Raw genomic sequence first — 8035 nt, forward strand, 5'->3', positions numbered from 1 at the left:
ACCCATGGTTGTTGGAGTATGTGTGTGTGTGTGTATATATATATATATATATATATATATATATATATATATGTGAGTGTGTGTGTGTGTGTGTGTGTGTGTGTGTATATATATATATATATATATATATATGTGTGTGTGTGTGTGTGTGTGTATATATATATATATATATATATATATATATATATATATATATATATATATATATATATATATATGCATATATGTGTGTGTGTGTGTGTGTGTGTGTGTGTGGTTATTATATACTAAGTTTTAACACCATCTATTTAACCAGTAGGAACTATTTCTACATAAAGAGGCTATAACAACAGTAAACAAGGCTAGCGAAAGTGCAGACCCTTATAGGACAGCAACATTGACTGGTAGGTAACTAAATAGCTGTCCTTGAATGATGACTGATTGTTGCCTGCCAGGCAACCAGTTTTTAATTCAATTTATTATATAGGAATTAATGTTTGATATCTTTATAGGCTACGGTGGTGGAGCAGTTAGTGTTGTCACCTCACAGCAAGAGGTTCTCCAGTTCAATTCTTGACTGGCGTGCCCTCTGTGTGGAGTCTGCATGTCCTCCCTTTGGTCAAGTGATGTTTAAAGACATGCAGGTGAGTGCGTGAATGGGTGTGCCTTCTTTGAAGGTTAGGCATCAGGTTGGCACCTCAGCACCATACAAATCCACTGCCAATCATTAGTGGACTAGAGTTCCGCTGTTGTGACACCTAACCGGTAAAAGCCAAAAGACATTAGTTTAATATCTTTATAGCTGATATAATCACTGTAGCTGAGAGTGTGACTTCTAGTGTACTTCATCTTCTTTATAATCTTTATCAGTCTGTATCATCTCCTTGCTTTACCAAACTGTCACTGCTTCCAACTATTGGGCTAACCAACAGAGGATAGGGAAACACTGTAACTTTTTTTTTTAATCCTACATATTTCTTGACTATAGCCAATGTAACTATCTTTTGTTAATAAGTAAAGCCCAGTTATCACAACATTTCACAATATGTATCAGTCACTTGTTCTACATAATCAGTCTCGATATATAAAAAATAAACTAAAGGAAGATATTCATCATATCTTCAGGACACTCATGCATAGCTTACTTGTAGGACAAATCTATTCTGAAACTGGGAAAAAGGCAACCATATTATGTACCTGCCTGCCATCAAAGAGGTGTATAATAGTTGTGTAGTGCATGGAGTGCTTTGATTACACTCCAGAACTGGAAAAAACATATAAACCCAGGATGCTTTTCTGTAGAGCAGGACCTGAGTGTAACAGTGCTTTCAGAGGTTTGTAAGAATTATGGCCAGATCTCACACAGGGAACATTTCTTTGCTTTCATCTGTTCCTGAATATCTTGATTTATATTTTCAATCTGTCACTCTGTAAGTTACTCGTTTAAGAATATTACTGTAATATTTTTTTTTGCCAGTAAAACACATTGCAAATATTTATTTTTCTTTTCTGTAACTGGTGAATAAAGTTCTGTACACTATAAAGAATTATGATTTGGTCTCACTGATCCTAAGCAACTGTTATGCACTTTCAACATGGATGTCAAGTTTCACTTCTCAAGCTTTACTACTGAGGTAAATTTCTTGGCATCCATGTCTGAAATACATAATAGTGTGGTTACGATTGGAGACCCAATCAAAATCCTCTATGGCACCCTTCAGAACTATTATGTTCTAGTGTCACTCTACAGTATACACAGCATCACCCACAGAACAGTGCTAGGAAATGTTAACAATTGTAGAAGCTGTAAAGTACTTCACAATGATCCCCCCCCCAAAAGAAAGTGCAAAATGAAATGTTCCAAAAGATATACTTTCTCCTACTGAATGCAGTCTATGTGGCAATATGTCTTATGATTCTGAAAGATATAAAATACTTCTCAAGTCAGACGTGGAACATATGCCAGCACAGCTAACTGGAATTTAGTAAAGAATTATATGTCATTTGTGTATCAAACTGATCTACACAGATGCTTGTGTTTAAAAATGTATGCATAAAGTTGCTTGTGTTACATTGTATCAATAGTGTGCCCTGCTGGAAAGAAAAGAAATGTACATGTATTATTGTAACTGAATTAAATGTATATGTTTTAACAGAGGATAATGGAAGAGAAGAGGTTAATTTCAAACTTCAAAAATAGTAAGAAAATTAAACTACTGGGCCTAGGCCATAAAGATGTTACCTCACAGTTTTGAATGAAGCCATAAATGCAATGTCTGTGAGAATTATGATTTATTACCTCCTGTAGGAAGAAGGGAAGTGTTTTTTTATTTTATGACTTCCAGCAGCTGCACCAGATTTGAGCAATGCTCTTGTGTGTGTATTATTGACATGTAGGTGCTAAAATCCTGACAGCTTCTAGTGATGGAGGATAGTGCAGGAAACAGACTCAGATGACCAGGTGTGTGTAATGTCATTCTGTAAGCCTGAAATAATATTTGGATATTAGTAGGAGATTGTTCTCAGCATGCTGTATTCTGTCTTGGATTTGACAACAAGGACCACTAACCCACATAATCTTGCCTTGGTGTATTCAGTAAGTAGGAGCAGTAATTCTTTAGATCAGTCAGGTAAATATAGTGAGAATAGTTAAGAATTGTTTTTCTGTATGACTCTTTCCAGCTGTGTTATTTTCTGTATTTCCTGTGACTAAAACCCTGGTGTTTATTGTAAATAAATGTTCAGTATTTTCATGTTATTTTATTATTTATTATTTTTATTAACTATATTTAAACATTTCATTGTGGCTGGTCCTTTTAGGAAATATTTAAGCTTTGAGAGTATTTGTATATATTTATTTGGTGACAGCTGTGGCCAATCCTGAAAGCCTGACTGTTTGGTCAACATTACCATTTGTATTAATCTTAATTTCACTCAGTATAATTAGATACAAAATTTAAGAGCCTTATAGTAACTGAATGGTAGCAGTAAATCTACCTTATAGTCTGAGCAAAGTTGGTAGAGAGGGTAAGCTGTACCAGCCTTTCACACGTGTGTGTGTGTGTGTGTGTGTGTGTGAGTGAGACACACACACACCACACACACACACACACACACACACACACACACACACACACACACACACACACACACACACACACACACACACACCACACACACGTCCTGAAGGCTGCCATCAGCAGACTAAAGACATCAAGTCTACATCTCCCTGGTAATAACCTTTCTTGTTGTAAGAGCCTTTGCTTACAAGGGAGCAACAGCTCACTGGGAAACCACTACTCCCTCCACCAGGATGGATGAGGTGAAAGTTCACTTGCTACAAATTCTTCCCTAAACAGCTGTCAAACCTCCTGAACCACTATACAAACTTAGTCTTTTAGGTTGCAGTCAGGGCTTTATCCCTGTGTGCCAAAGAGTTGAGTTATATGCCCTGCATACTTGCTGCCAATTTAAACCATCTGTCTTCATCAGTTTCTATAACATCATTTTATATCTCTGCTGTGCTGCAACCCCTTATTTATAATGCAGTGCTTTCTAATCTGTGCTGAAATAACCCTTCCCTCAGCAAAAAGGTGTCCATGTCTGTCACATTTCCATACAACAACATAATGCTGAAACTCACCGAGGACCTCTGCTGGCTGGTATTTACCCTTATTACATAACCTAACTCTGGCTATTTACATTCTTTAGTCAATACTATATCATACAAGCCTGTGCCTAGATCTAGGTTCATAGGTTCATAGGTAGGTACTAGACTATTGGCCCTAGGGCCTATACAAGCCTAGCCAAAAAGGTACCCTGGCTTTTGCCACACAAGAAAATTATTTTCAGTGCCCCTGTCAAGCAGAACCACAGAAGTGATCCCTGGGGAGAATTTCCTATTACCCATCCAATCATCAAGATTTTTCTTGAAGAGTGCTAATGAGGAGCTCTGTTTGACATAGATAGGTAGTCTGTTCCAGAGTATGGAAGTCTCTGGGACAGGAATCTATCCCTCCAGCATGTTCTGTTTATTGTGGTGACAAGGTTTAGGTCCCTAGAATGTGTAGCTCGGAGGGACTGGGATTTCTTTAAGTGGAGCATGTCCAACAGCTCTGGGTTTGACATAGCTTTGTATGTTAGGCAGAGATCATCTCTGAGTAGGCGATATGCGACGGAGTAAAGCCGGAATTTTTTGAGTCAGTCTGCATAAGGCATCTGTTTGAGGCCAGTAACCCTCTTTGTGAGGTATTTTTGCGGCCTTTCCAGTTGTTGTAGATGTCTTGTGACGTACATACCAAAAGGGGTGCTGTACTCCATAATGGGCCTAATGAGTGATGAGTAGAGGGGAACAATGACCTCATTTTTTCTGGATGAGAAACTTTTTGTGATGAGGTGTGCCACGTAGAAGGATTTCCTGACCACTGTGGTGATGTGATTATCAAAGGAGAGACTACTGTCCACCTGTGTCCCAAGGTCTCTTATCACACTTTCGGTGTTAAGTAGACTACCGCCTATGTGGTAGTTCATGGGTACAGAGTTTTTACCAAAGGGGATGACAATGCACTTTTTGGCATTGAGCTTGAGACCATGGCTTTGATACCAGGCATCTGTCTCAGTAAGGCCCATTTGTAGGATGTTCACATCATTAGGAGTTTTGATTATGGCTCCTAGTTTGCAGTCATCTGCGAATGTAGTTAGCCAAAGACCTTCTGTGTTAGCCTGTACTTCAGAGAAGTAGATACCAAACAGGAGAGGACCCGGGACTGAACCATGTGGTACTCCACTTGCCACTGGTCTGAAGTCTGAGTTGGAGTCTGCTACTTTCACAGTGTGGGTTCAGTCAGTAAGCCAGTTGGCAACCCATCTTGTAACATACGGATTTATACCTAGTTTAGTGAGTTTATCTATAATTCCAGAGTGGGGGATGGTGTTGAATGCCTTGGCGAGATCTAGATAGGCTGTGTGAACCATCTTACCCTCATCTATAGCTTTGGCAACTACTTCAAAGAAGTCTGTTAGGTTTAGGAGACATGATCTGCCTTTTACAAACCCGAACTGTGTGGGGTCCAGAGTTTGGAGATTGCCAATGTCTTTGTTTATGAATTCCATGATGATACGTTCCATGGCCTTGCAGCCCAGGCTCATCAGGCTAATGGGGCGGTAGTTCCTGGGGTCTGTTGTCCCCCCCCCTTTGTTGAGTGGGATAACCGTCATGGTGCGCCATTCAATGGGCATAAAGCCTGAAGTGAGGCTATGATTAAACATGGTACTTAGGTGGGGTGCCAGTTCATTTTGTAGTTTGTGTAGAAGGCAGCCTGGGATGTTGTCAGGTCCCATGGATGCTGTGTTCTTGGCTTTGGAGAGTGAGGTTTTTACTTGTGCAGCTGTGATTACAGGAACTTTGCATTCTTCCGGTATAAAGATGGGCCCTTTAGGGGATGAGAGGGGGGTAAATTTAGCACTGAACCTATCTGCCAGGATGTTGGCAATATCAGTTGGTTCTGTATATTTAGTGTCATTGTGCTGTAACTCAGAGCAGATCTGAGTGTTGCCATTGAGATTCTTGACACAGCTATAAAATGCTTTGTGGTTGTCTTTAGAATCAGTGATGATTTTGTTTTCATAACTAGCTTTGGAGGATTTTTTGAGGGATCTCAGCTTCTTACTGAGGCTGACCAGGGAATTCCTCCAATTGTGGAATTTTACTATTTTTTGCAACAGTTTCTTTCTTCTGTTGTAGAGTTTATTTATGGCAGAAGACCACCAGATTGGCTTCCTTTTTTTGGAGGATAGCATCTTGGTTCTGTTAGAGATAGCACGATCCATGCACTCGTGTAAGTGCTTATAAAGTGCATTTGTGTAGGATTCAGCAGTCATACCTCTATTGTCCATCTGCATGGGTGTTGTGAAGTTTGACACTTCTGTCTTAAGAAGTGTGAAGTTGGCTTTGGAGAAATTTTTTACAGTTAGTCCCAAACAAGAAAAAAAGACTCCAATGCAGGAGTCCACCAAAATTAATGATAAATGTCGACCACAATGTAAAGGTAACTGGCAATGAGACACCAAACCTGAAAATAGTTGCAGATCAGGGCAAGAACAAAAGCACGTTGCAAGTAAAATAAAAGATTTATTTTCAACAAATGAACAGCAGGAAGCACATCGACTAAGCGCTTTCACCAGATACACTGGCTTCATCAGAGTCTTGATTAACCCACCCAGCTTACTTCAAATAAATACTGTTCAATGTAACAACAATTAATCAATCATTCAATTAATCACACTTCTTACAACATTAAAACCTTCAATTTCCAAGTAGCCAAAAAACAGGTTCGAATTTAAAAGACATTTTGGAGAGGAATTGGAGGGGCACTAGGCGTTCCTTTATGAACAAATGTGGTTTCTGTAAATGGTGTAGGTATATAGCTGTAGGATCTTACCTCACCATTACTAGTTTTGAACGAACTATTGCTTGCCCTGGCATGTGTAATTGTCAAACCAAGAATTGTGTTTATGTGGCTACTTGTATGTCATGCGACGCATTTTACGTCGGCATGACAACAAGAAGCTTGAAAGAAAGAATCCGGGAACATTGTGGTTCCATTAAAAGAGGGGATGAATACAATGCACTTTTTTTACATTCTAAAGGGTGTCATGGGTTCAAAACGTTTTTGTTTTTTATAGTAGACAAGGTTTTTTCGGACTACCAAGGTGACATAAACAATTATGTGGCACTCCGTGAAATGGAGTGGCAAATCAGATTAAATGCCACTAGATCACCTGGGATTAATGAAAACATTTCTTTAAAACCCTTGTTAAAATTTAGGGCAAGTTTAATATGAACCAGTAATATGAATTGCGCTGGGGGAACATCTTATAATACATTTTTAATAGACTATTTTAAAAAAATACATTTAGTATTTCCATTCTTAGATTATATAAACATAATGTTATATTATACACACTATATATACAGTTTTTATTTATAATTTTGAAAGTTAAATGTTACAAAATGTTCATTGAATGATTTCAAACTGGAATGTTTTTTGGCTACTTGGAAATTGAAGGTTTTAATGTTGTAAGAAGTGTGATTAATTGAATGATTGATTAATTGTTGTTACATTGAACAGTATTTATTTGAAGTAAGCTGGGTGGGTTAATCAAGACTCTGATGAAGCCAGTGTATCTGGTGAAAGCGCTTAGTCGATGTGCTTCCTGCTGTTCATTTGTTGAAAATAAATCTTTTATTTTACTTGCAACGTGCTTTTGTTCTTGCCCTGATCTGCAACTATTTTCAGGTTTGGTGTCTCATTGCCAGTTACCTTTACATTGTGGTCGACATTTATCATTAATTTTTTACAGTTGTTTTCCTAATGGCTAACACATTTTTTTTCTTCCTTTATCAGTTTAGAGCTCAGACTGAAAGGCACCATCATAATTAGTATAAAAATCCTCTTCATTATGTATACATTTTATAAGTCTGTAGATTCTGTATTTAAGTCCCTAAGAACCATCAAGAAACACTGCATCCAGCAAATCTGGATCATATACCTTGTTCAAATCAACAATTTAGTTAATTTTTGAAAGTATTCTGGTAATTTATTCCAAAGCACAGATAATCAAACTGTTATACATATTTGTCTTTTTATAGCTCTGCACTTTTTAGTACTAAATTTGTAACACCTATTACAAAGAAAGACAGTCCTATTATCTCTTTCTGTGTCTAAATAACTTGGAATAACTGATTATTATAGCAATAACCCACACCTGGGTGTGGGTAATGCTGGATTTACCCACGGTTGGTGTGGTTTGGTCATGACGGCGAAGCCCGAGTGGCCAAACAAAGCCAACTGTGGGTAAATCCAGCATTACCCACACCCAGAAGTGGGTTATTGCTATTATACAATGACATTATTTAAGAAAAAAAAAAAATACTTTTCTTAAATAATGGCATTGTATAATGCCCCCTTGCTGCCCTTCCGCAGCTGTCTGGTATTCTGCGGCAGTTCTGATGTACTGTGCATGCGCATGCCTACGCAGTACATCAGAGCTGTGG

Source organism: Protopterus annectens, chromosome 2.part1, assembly GCF_019279795.1.
Source record: "Protopterus annectens isolate FY-2018-M chromosome 2.part1, PAN1.0, whole genome shotgun sequence".
In the NCBI taxonomy this organism is placed as follows: Eukaryota; Metazoa; Chordata; order Ceratodontiformes; family Protopteridae; genus Protopterus; species Protopterus annectens.